General features: G+C 37.7%; 1 protein-coding gene across 1 annotated transcript in view; it reads right to left on the bottom strand.

Moving 5' to 3' along the window:
- Positions 1 to 12,723, bottom strand: part of EYS (eyes shut homolog) — an 867,458-nt gene that overhangs the window by 257,339 nt on the left and 597,396 nt on the right. The gene's annotated exons all lie outside the window — the stretch shown is intronic.

The following is a 12,723-nucleotide window of genomic DNA, read 5'->3' as shown; positions in this document are numbered from 1 at the left end:
TTGTTATGTGTATCTCACCATCTAAACAAATAACACTAACACAGTGTGTTGACAGGTGTTATAATATACAAACAAGCCACTCAAAATGTTGCAACTGACTGGACCACTGGACTTGGACAATTCCTGGTCACACCAGATCATGTGTACCTGTCCTTGGGACCACATAATAGATAGGTCTCCATAGTTTATATAATAAATTTCATGCCAAATTGAGAAAAAAAGTACTGCTAGGACTGTCCATGATGATGGAAGTCATCAACATATTCAAATGGGGCCTTGGGAAACTACTCGGGAAGAAAAGACAGTAAGAGTGGAAGAGGGCGTGACCTGAGGCACCTAAACGAATGCCGTTCATAAGCCCACAGGAGGAGAAGCGATCTTGCCTTAGTCCTTCACACTGCAGATGACCCATTCCTAATACTGACCACGATGTCAGGTTTAGGTACTTGCAGAAAGAAAAATAAAAAGATCTTGAGGATCAATTTGCTAAAAGCATAATGGTGAGCATTAAATGTTTTTTAAAACTGAAGAGGAGCAGTAAGCCTGCCAGAAAGTCTGTAGGGCCAACAGACCATCAAAGTGTAAAAGGAGTGTTCAAAGAGGTAAGGCTCTAGCAGGAAATGCAAATGAACTCACCAAATCAAAATTTAATCCAGAGGAGCTCTGGGAGATTCCTATGCCAGAACTCCTTCTTAGTAGGGATTCATCAGAGATATGTCTCAAATTATTACTCAGAAATATTTTAAAATAAATCAACAAAGCAAACAGTAGCAAAAAAAAGAAAGACAAAATAGCGTTTGTCCAGAAGTCCTAAAGGAAATTACTGTGGTCATCACTTAAAATGGCATCTCACCATAGAAATGGTAGATGTGGATTTTGGGTTTTTTTTGTTTGTTTGGGTTGGGTTTGGGTTGGTTTGGGTTCTTTTGGGTTTTTTTTTTCTAAATTTGGGAAAGGGGCACAAGACTAGGGAATGCAAGGGCACACTCCAAACTACAGATTAGTAAGCCCAGTTCCATTCCAGACAAATCATTAGGAACTACATTACAGAATTAATACATGACAGAATTAATAGATACATAGATGAACGTAATGTACTGGGGAACAGTTGAGATGGTTTCTGAAAATGGAAATTGTAACTCACAGAAGGAATACTGAATATGTGAAAAAGGATGCCTTGGCACATAGCCTTTGATTTCCAAAAGGCTTTTAACAAGTTTCTATACTAAAAGATTCTAAAGTACTTTGGTCACCCTGGGATAACATGGAAGGCCTTCAATAAATAAAGAGTATGATTATAACAGAAGCAGAAACTTTGGGAATAAATAGTGAGCTTTTTCTAATATGGAGAGCCCCTAGAAATTCCCTCAGCATCTCTATTACGGTCTGTGGTCTTCCGCATATCCACAAGTGGCTCAGTGTTTCTTGTGCTATTCAGGATAGCAAAACCAAAATCCCAAGATGATTTCACAATATGCAAAAACTATAAGGTGTGTAAGGATGATGACACATATGAGAAGTTCTGAACAGAGAGTGACTATATAGCCTAGGAATCTTTACTCAGGAAAACCCACCATCAAGGAGAATTAGAACATAGTTTGCTGAGAATTTTCAGTTTCTCGCAATAGAGGATCAAAAGGACATGAAATCACATAAATCAGTGCAAAGATGAAAGCAAAGTAAACAATGTACTTTTAATACAACTCAAAATTAAGCTGTGGAACTCTGCATTTGAAGACAGCGAAGTTCAAGTGCTGGAACGGGGAAGATCGTCTCTCTGTGTCGCTAACACATTCTGGAGGACTGCACTGAGGCTTCCTGGAGCTTAGAAAATAAACCCTCATTCAAGGACTGGATGTGAACCTCCCCCTCCTCAAAGTTATGCTTTGGATATTAAGAGAACAATATTATTTGATATACCACGAGGGCTGACAGCGACTATTGATATGGATTATGGACAATAGCAGACTGACTGCCTCTCTTCATCCTTTGCTAGTCACTTTGGCAAGTCAGTACATTTGTTGGACTGCCACGTGTTATACTCAGCAGTCTGCTTTTGCTGCTGTTGTCACGACACATTATACCAGGTAACCTTTGAAAATGTATTGTCCTATGAAGTTTCACATTTTACCTTTGATAAGAGATGTTTCTTACTATTTTTTCCTGCCTTTTATAAATAGTAAATGAAACAATTTTCAAATTAAATGGATGTAGGATCTGTTGCAAATTTAACATGAACACAGACAGAAACAGTTACACAATTCTTAGTTGGAAATGACATGGGACCCATAACATTGCCTAAAAAAATGAAAAATTGAACAGTGTTTTAATATGACTGCATAAATCAACTTGGAGCTCTGCTGCTGCTTCTCTCCCTTACCCTCTTATGCCATTTCACTAAAGCTTAATTATGATTGTTCCAGTCACACCATGTATCTTTTTCAACAAAAGCCCTCATTCTTGGGATTATAAAAACACACAAAATAAAAACCAACAAAAAAAAGTAAAAGGAACCAATAAATGCAAAGGTCAGATACAGTATCATTTTAACATTTATGACAGCTACTGTGCTTAGTTGAGTTCATTCAACATTCTGAATGTCAGGTTGGTATAGGGGAAATTCACTATGGTAACCTATGACACATTCTGCACACTGAACAGCAAATTAAACACTTGGTTTGTGAATAAACATTTATTTGCATATTTCCCCCAAGCGCTATTATCAGTGAATATTTTAACAACGTGGTTTCCTTTCCCCCAAAACAAACATACCGATTGGGATCCTAATAATTTCTCTTACATTGGTATGTGTATATTTTGAATGTAATGCATTCCTCTAATAGTAAAATACTTACTTTTTGTAATTATAACTCCATCATAAAAACGTTCGTCAATTACTTGCCTTTGCACTGCTAGGCTATCTATACAGACAACTAATGTCTTCCTAGAAATATTTAGGAATAAGGGCTATTGATACAAATAATCATAAGCAATCAGCTTTTATTCTGCTATTCTTGAGAGTAGATTATTATTTGTGATTAGCAGAGTATTAAAATACAGACTTCACATGTAGCTGCGTTTCCTTCCATTTAAAAAAATATATTAATATGCTGACCGACCATAATACTTAGATTGCCTGAAAATGTCAGGGTCATAGCAACACCAGAAATTTAATTTAATACAATTCACTATTCAGAAACTATGCAGATATGTTTGACATATAGTAACCATGCTCTTTAAATGCCCTTTATACTTGACAAAAATGAGTACAGATACTTACCTGGTAGGAAAAGTTCACACATATATGCCAAACCATTTATTAACATCCCTTACTGACTAGCCCAAATTTGAGCTGCTGTTAGGTACAATTAATCTAGAATTGAGTTCCTAGCAAAATGAGCTTGCATGCTGTCTTTTCATTACAGATTCATAAATAATATAATGAGTTGTTGGCTTATGATCAGAGCACTTAAAAAAAAAAAAATATAATTCACTCAAAAAAAAGTAGTCTTTCCTCATTTGACTCCACTTAAGATAAATTTTATATATCTTAAAAATTCTCACTATAGATATTACAGTCTACCAGCATGCACTATTCAGTAATCTTTCACATCTTTGATATTCCTGTGAAATATGTCTGATTTTGGAGCCAAATTTGTACAACTCTGCAAAAGACAGTTAAACTTTTCAAACTGCAGTATTTTAAACATCAACAAAATGGCCTAGGGACACATTTTTGAATACTCTACTAACTATTCCATCTCTATTTACTAACAACATGATAAACAGTTTGGAAATGAATGCATAACCTTGAGATAACAGTTTCTCTGCTCCAGTTCTGGTTCTTGCTAGAGATTCGAATCATACGAAATGGTCATAATGAACTCTGAAATTAAGCAAGTTCTACCCTCAACTCTGTGTTCTCTTCAGATTGGCCAAACAACAACAAATGTGACTAACTATCTCAGTTCTAACCTGCTCAAAATCTACTGCAACTGAAATTCAATATCAAACCCACTTTAAAAAAATAATCATAAATTCAAAAATAATATCTTTTTTCAAAAAAAGTCTAAATTCAACGGAGGAAGGTGGCGGTGTGGGGGGGTGTCGTGGTGGGGTCCTTCCCCCTAAAGAATATTTTGTTCTTTAAAAAATGTAATTTTACAACCCATGTTCCTGGGTTAGATACTGAATTAAATAAATACAGGACAAAGTAAAACTATACATAGCCTACAAAATTAGCACCAAGGCAAACAGAACATGCTTAATTCAACAGCACCTTCTGCCTTTGTATTCCATTTAGTGAGCACTGAAACCTGCCTGCGTTCAGGTCAACATGCTATAGATAGGATATGTATTTTTTCCAGTCTTTTCATGGCACCAAATTTTCAAGGTTTTGTTAAAATTCAACAACAGTCACTCAGACATCACCTTGACCAAAAAATGTTACCAGTTTTTGTTCATGCTGATTTAAACTTTTAAACATCTGTTAATAAAAATTAAACCTTGCGCATTTTAAATCAGGTAGTTCAAGCAAAATGGGCAATGCTACTCTGGTTAATTTATATAGCCATTAATCACACAGAAATGCAATTTCCTTTGAGAAGTGTTGCTGAAGTAGACAGTGGTGTGGATAGGGGGTGGGTGAAGTATCTATGCTGTTTGTTACTGCACTTTGTAGTATTTACCAATTTTATTTGAGTTTAATGACATTTCAAAATGTGTAGCAAAAGTGGTATTGGTTCTGAAAGCAAAAATAATTAAAGAAAGCACTTAAAATATGGGAGAAGGAATATTGTTTCGGTTTCTCTACTGTACTAGTACAGAAATGGGAAGGTGTACCCGTGAAATTGCCTACATGCCACCATATATAAAATAAAGTGCATGAAACACAAAGGAACTTAAATGTCTCCTACATCCTGACCAGTTTTGATCGTGAGATGCAACACTGTCTAAACCTATGCATAATATCAAGGTTTCATTTACCTGATAACATTAATATAACAGATGATTTTACATCAAAATTGTAATTCTGAGCCAAACATCCCCCCAAAATACTTTAATTCAGTTACATTAACACAACTAAAAAGGGATAAGAAGTAAGTTAAATCAAGATTATTTTTCCATGTAGCAGCTACTTGTACTGAAATGTTAAAACTACTGCCGTTATCAGAAATCTGCATTTATTGTACCTGCCATGGATATTGAACCCTATCACAAGACCTTACTGAAACAAGAAAGGTAAAACATAATAAAATAGACAGAATAGGAGGGGAGATCTCCAAACGGCCTAGGGTGATACAGGTTTACATTTCTGCTCCTCATTTTTCATTTGCCCTAGCAACCCTGGTAGTTCTCCTGCTATTGGATTATCAACAAGTCAGGAGTTCTTCCAGTCTCCTGTGCTGCAGGGCAAGGTACTGAGACTTATCATCTCGCACTGGGTCTGTGAGCAGACCAGTACTGGTAAAACACCTCCCGGATTACAGTGCTTTACAGTGGGAGCCAGACTGGTCATCTGCCTTGTCCCAGACTCTGATGGAGCCACTTCACCATGTAACAGACATTCATATTCCTCTTGCATAATTTTCTCATCTAAATTGACTGGCAGTGTAAAACTTGAGCATAAGTATTTCATTGTCAATTTCCCATTATTCTGCCAGTTTGTTCTGGCTGAGAATGGTTATTAAGCCACAGAGGATTAATTAAAACCAGTAAGTCTGAAAGATTCAAGGGTACTGAGAAATTCCCTTACCATTTATATGGAAGTTTGTCCATGGCCAAGATCCTTAACTTTTAAACTTGCTCTTGCCTTGCAGTTAAGCAAGTGCAATGTTGCATTTCAGAAGTGATATGAAGACTCTGAAGTAAGAAAGGACCTCTCTAAGTTTTATGGCTAGCAATGTTTTGCCTTTTTGTAAACAACTTCAGTATTTACACTTACAAGCATAAAGCATGATTTACTTGCTTTGTTTGCTATTGCAGTTTTTAAACAGTTCAACTACTGCAATTTATCTTTTTAATTCTCTCTTGTTAATGCGGTATAACACCTTGCCCATGAACAAGCTCAAAAACACATTGGCCTGAGAGTACTAGAACAGGGAGAGTCAGACTTCTGTTTCTTATCTAGTACAGACTCTATCAACTAACTGTGGAAATCAATTCATCTCCCTGCACTTCACCTTTTCAGAGTGATGCTGAACTTAATGTAATACGGTATTGCAACACATTAGAGGAAAGGTGTTTGGAGGCCATCACCATGAACTAGTTTTCAGTACAAGCCTGTCAACTTCTGTAGTTCTGCTTCTTGTCCAATCAATAACAAACAGCTCAGACCTACAAACATTTAACCTGAGAGATGTTTGTATGAAGTATATGTGTTTACATACTGATGGATTCGTTGATCCTTATGGGTCAGTCTCAACTCCATATATTCTGATATCTAAAATAAGATTCAGTGTGAAACACTTCTTACTGAATCGTAAATGTTGAGTTACAGAAAAAGGGAGGGGTTAAAGCAAGTAGTTGTACAGCTGTCTGAACTAGAATAGGTAATGTCTTACCTAAAACAAAGACATCTGTGTATAAAAAGAAGCATACTCATATGATGGTCAGGCTACCCCTAGCATAAGGAGGAAATAGATATATTTCAGGGAGAAAGACTGTATTTATCTGGAACACCTGGAGGTCTTTCAGAAGGAAAAAAGGACTATAAAAGTTAAAATGTTCCAACAAAATAGTCTTTTCTTTAGTGACTGTAACCTGAGGTATATAGCATTCAGAAGGGGTTCATTTTGTCAGTTCTAAGAAAGTTAAAGATTCTCAGCTGAAGGAGGGAGAGACAAGAAAATGTCTTCATACATTTTTAAAGTTTTATGCTTTCTTACATCACACCTGTACCTCTTTTATAAACATCTGCAACTGGAATGTCTGTTTTTGTATATTGCAAATACATAACATCTGTTTTTCTAGCTCAGTCTCTTTAAAAAAGAGGGGTTTCAAGGCAACACAGTATTCCTCAGACAGGTTGTTAAGGAATGCCAGCGGGCACACTATGCCTTTCAGCTGGACCCTCTCCGGTATGGTTGTCACTCACGCTAGGTATCCAGAACTGGTCAGAGCACTCCAGGTGCGGCTTCACCAGGGCTGAACATAGTGTAAGGCTCACCTCCCTGACATGCTGGCAGCACTCCTCCTAATGCAGCCCAGGACACCATCACCCTCCTTTGCTGCAAGGGCACGTCACTGGCTCACGTTCAACTTGGTGTCCACCAGGAGCCCCAGGTCCTTCTCCACAAGAAGTCTATAAACTGTCCTATAAAAACTCTACAAATCACAGGATGCCTGATGAACTCAGGCATTTCTTCAAGCAGGGAATTTTTGCCATGTTTCACACGATAATTCAGCTATCAGAATTTCAAAAGCCAAAGGAATAAACTTTTGTATATAAAACCAAACACATACACACACATACACACACAGAGGTTTGCATTTATGCAGTCATTGACACTGTTGACCAGGAATCTTTTTTAACTAAATAAACCTGATTCATTCAAATCTCTCTCCTCCAACACATTTAAAGAGTTCAAAAGTACCCTGCTGCATGCAAGAAAGCTTCCAGAAGATAGACAGCAGGTTTGCAGCATGGATGAACAGTTTTCACCATTTTCACAAACTAGATTACAAGGCAAAATTAATAGCTTTTTTTATTCAGGTTTTGAGTACCCATGAGCTCACAAATGACAGACAATATAGACTAACGTGAAAACTCAGACTATTCCTATCATTTCAGGTTTGCATTAACATTTTATCTTATAATTAACTTGTGCTAATTTTGAAAGACATTCTATTTCTTTATTTTTTCCAGACTCTTCTGCCTGTACTGTGAACAATAGTCTGTAAAACAACATTCTGTAACCTGGAATGAGAATCTGTATAATAAGCCAGTGACACAATCAAAGAACATTTTTTCTGTTTACTATTACACACAGAAAAATCAGCTTTCAGTAGCCGTATATATAATTCCAGGAATTTAGTAACCACCAGCACAGTAAATTAGTTGGAAACTAGGTAAGTAAATAAGGAGGTTTAAACCACAGAGGAGAGCTAAAGCATTGACACAGTTACTTATCTTCACTCCTTTTTGCCTTCAAAAAGCACAGCATTAATATTAACAAAGTAAGAAATTAATGATTTTATGCTAATGTTCCACAAAGTTCCCATTTATTAAATGTTTCTTCCTCTATTCTTTCATTTCCAGATCTCACTGCATTTAGAAAGAGCACAAAATAAGAGTTGCATTTCCAATGGTTTCATGTATAGCAGCTGCCAGTTCCTTCATTCTTTTCTTGTTTTTATGATGCACACCAAAACCCACAAATTTACAAACAATGCGATCACCATGTTCCTCTCTTAATACTGACTCTTTCTTTATATTATTACAACAGCTTAGTTGGCTTCTACCTTTAGAGCAGAGCACACTTCCTGCTGGCTTGGCAAATGTGTTATTTGGCTATTTTTCAGGCTCAGCTATTCACTGCATGCCCAATAAGCACATTCAGATACTTAGTTTAAAGCGAAGCCATTAAGCAAACAGCACTGAAGGGCTTATTTGCCAGGGATCAGGAATGGCCTCCATTTACTACAGTCTTCTATAAAAACTGCCTCTGCTACATTGCTTGGAGTTGGGAAAAGAAATGAAACCACACAGCAAAATGTCAAAGCTGCCAAGATACACAAAGCCAATTTATTGTTACAGAAATAATGGAAACTTGTATGTAGATCAGTGAGAATGGGGGAACCTGGTATTGAGAATGAATCCAGAGAGAGACTGCTAACACTACTAGAAAAGTAGGTTCTAGAGGAAATCACACAACTATGAGGTTAACATCACACGTGTAACAGGAAACCAAATGCTTTTGATTTTGATAGTCTTTATTCTATAGCAAAACATTTCATTTTTATTTTTTTTTTAGTTCATCAAATACACATTCAGCCTAAAGAAGATAACGATACCTTATATTTTACTTTGATAAATGTCAAGGACACTGTAGAAACACTAGTCACCCAGATTAACTCCGGAAGGAGCAAACAAGAATCACTGTAATTCAAACAGAGCCTTGACAAACAAAACTACAACTTCAAAGAAGATTTTCTCTTTTGCAAGGAAAAAATCACAAAATGAAAGGAATCCGTTAAAGCACTAAAAACACCAAAGATGAGAGATGTGAAATTTCCTTACTTTAAGTGGCAGCAATGTCTGGCAATCACCAGATGGAAGAGGGTACTGGGAATAATGGACACACAAACATACACAAAGAAACAGCAAAGCATGATGTGCATTGGAAGCAGAGTCAGAGCATCATAGAATCATTTAGGTTGGAAAAGACCTTGGAAAACATGAGGTCCAACCACTAACCTAGGTCTGATAAGTCCATCACTAAACCACGTCCCTAAGCATGAAGTAGAAAGCAGAAAGATGAAATAAAGTTTGCCAAAATTCAAACTGAGTTGGACCTTACACAAAATTTACACACATTGAAAAAAGAATGACTGATTACAAGTGAGAAGAAGGGCCAAGTTACAAATACTGCAGCTGTCACCAAAAACTTTTGTCTTACTAACAATGGAGAAGCACTTCTAGGGTTCTCCTAGAGTGTCTTGTATCATTGTGCTGCTCTAACAGGCTTCACTTTATATTTGCTTCTATTTTAAGTTACTATTATGTTTTTTTAAGGATATGTTACTCCTATAGAAAGGAAAAATATGATTTATTTCCAAAAGCTACCAAGTGGGTTCCGGTTAAAAAAAAGTTCCAGAGAACAACTCAGATGGCAGGCAATAGGCATAGGAAGGAAGAAGCAGACTGGAGCTTAAGTGGAGAAGCTGAAATGCATTAGGAAAACACAGCAGAGAACCTGGGCTCAGAGATAATGGAGAGGAAAACAGAATCAAAGAAGATGCAGATTCACTAAACTTCAGAAAGGCAGTGAGAGACTAAAAGCCACCTGCAAGATCATGGTGGGTGGGAAAGGGTTGCATCTAGCCGTTCTTCTCCTGTTTTGTCTGACATCAGACCACGTTTTTATTATAAAGAGGTTAAATATTCCAGGGTTTTATTCTACTAAAATTTTATTTTGTGTTTCTTATTTTGAAGACTTTTGGTCTTCTTTGGTTAAATAAAACCATGCAGAATATCATGCTGGTAGCTTCCTGTAATTTGGGTCAGATAAGGAGGCTATCAACTGTGAGAGTATTTATGCAGCCCTGCGTTAGGATTCCACAAGGAAACCCATTCTTCAACACTCCCTTCACTGAGAGACTAGGGAAAGTACATAACCTCCTATGACTGTTCTCTTGTTGGAGTACCTTTTAATGTAGTTTCTGGCAATTTATAAAGCACACACTTCTACTACCAGATAATTCATGGTAAGATATCACACTTCTTCCTAAGAATTATTAATGTTATTTTAATTTCAGAAATGCTGATGTTTATTGAGTATTGCTAGGCTAAAACATATTATATCTAGACAGTAAAAAGAACTTCTTAGTGGCTGTCCTAGTATTTCTTTATTGTTAGTTCCTTGTGAAGGAAACAGTTACCAGCTAGTAAGGCAGGGCTCTCACCCCTGGACACACCTTTAACACACTGAAATTCTACCACAGATAGACCTACAAATCAGCAATGACACGTAATGGAAGTGTAAGAGAGAATACTGTGTGTGATTCATTGCGAGCACAGGACAGAAGTTAGCCACAGCGGTCCCTCCGGGGTGACAGTGAGGTTGAGGGAATGTTGTGGGTTGACCCCAGCTGGCAGGTAAGACCCCTGCAGTCTTTTGGTCACTTCCCCCTAGCAGGATGGTGGAGAGAAGGGCAAAAGTGAGCAAACTCATAGGCTGACATAAAGACAGTTTAAAAAGTGAAGGGAAAAAAAAGAGGAAAAACCCCAAGTGATGCAAAAGCAATCACTCACCAAGCAGCAGACAGGTGCCTAGCCAGTCCCCAAACAATGGTTGCTTCGAAAAAAACACCATCCCACCCCCCACCCCACTCACCCCCCCAGTTTTATTGGTGAGCATGATGTTATATGTTACAGGATATCCTTTTGGTCAGTTGGTATCAACTATCCCAGCTATGTCCTCTCCCAGCCTCTTGCCCACCCCAGCCTACTCCATAAGGGGTGAGAGAAAAAAACAGAGAAGGCCCCAATGCTGTGCAAGCACTGTTCAGCAACAGCAAAACCATCCCTGTGTTAGCAACACTGCTTTGGTCACCAGTCTCAAACACAGCACCGTATGGGCTGCTGTGAAGTAAATTAGCTGCATCCCAGCCAGACCCAGTATAGGGAATCAACATGAAAACAGAATTTCTCAGACACATGACAAGAGTAGTTGATGGAATGCTTGCTGTGCATCAGCGCATGGAAATACAAACAACTGCTACTAAAGATGTTAGAGAAATGCAAAGTGATATAAACACTACTTTAGTGATAATGGTGACAGAGGTGAGAAATAAAACCCAAAATCTTCTGTTCCAGAATACTTTAAAGAGTGGCACTATATGGTTATGGAATAATAAAAGTACTACCTTGATACACTTTCTAGCTACATGCATGCTATTGGTTAATAAGCTTGTATTTATCAGAAATGGCAACAATTCGCTCCACTTGCCATCCAAAGCATACAAGTTTAATCAGTAAAAGTAATTTTCAATGGGATTTTTGGGGATTTAGCAGCAAATTGTTTTCTTTTTTCCTGAAGAGAAGCTCATGGATTTGCATTTTAATAGGATTGGAGGTATACACCCAAAACTTCATTTGTGGCAACTCTCTGCTGTTGAAAAAACTTGGAGAAAAATCACATATACATTAAACAGGAACAGGTGACTATTGTTTCCCTGTGATAAGAAGTTTGCATAACGTGCTTTTTCTCATGTAGCTTGAGTTTTGCGGCTAGATTGCTGCAATTTATGCCTAGATATTTATCATTACCAAAACCAAGTTAACAGATGAGTAAATTGATAGCTAAAGGAGATCAACTCTTGATTTCAGCTGTGTTGCAGGGAATGCATGAAGAAACAAGGTAATATTTGTGCATTCTCCTCAGGTGCAGACAGACTGGTCTGCAAGAGATGAACCTACAGTTCCTGAACACACAAGGAAAGAGAGGGTGATTAATCTAGGGAACTGCTGATTTTTAGGATCATTTGGGTAATTATTGCATTAGTTGCCTACTGGTACATACATTCTGTAAAATATATTTCCACCTTGTCAAATGTGCTGTAGCCTGGTTTCTCTTGTTGCACAGTTCCCTTTTAGGTTTACACCATCAGGCTGTATCACCACAAGAACTACAAAGAAAGATTACAGGCCACGAACTGGTATGCATGGTCAACACATTCCCTTTCCTGAGTGGTAAACCCTAGCTTTTCTCTGCTCTGCTTCATTGTTAAAAGGAGAGTGTAGTAGTCACTATTCAAGGCTCTTAAATACAATTCTGCCTTGAAAAAGAGGCTGAAAGGGAGGGGTAAGACAGAGCCGTACGAATGTAGTTACAGACTGCATGTGCATTTTCTGTGTGAAACCTTTCCCCCCCTCCCCGAGAAAAGGGTGCCTGTATAGCTTTTCAGGCCAAGCAGACAGTCTGCCATGAAGTTTCTTACAGGAGATCCCAGAGTACGCTTATTCAATGAATGATTACAGCCTACCCTCCCAAGCTTTGG

This window comes from Falco naumanni, chromosome 6 (genome assembly GCF_017639655.2).
Source record: "Falco naumanni isolate bFalNau1 chromosome 6, bFalNau1.pat, whole genome shotgun sequence".
NCBI classification, from domain to species: domain Eukaryota; kingdom Metazoa; phylum Chordata; class Aves; order Falconiformes; family Falconidae; genus Falco; species Falco naumanni.
Note: the sequence above shows the minus strand (reverse complement) of the source record. Positions and strands in the feature narration are given on the sequence as shown.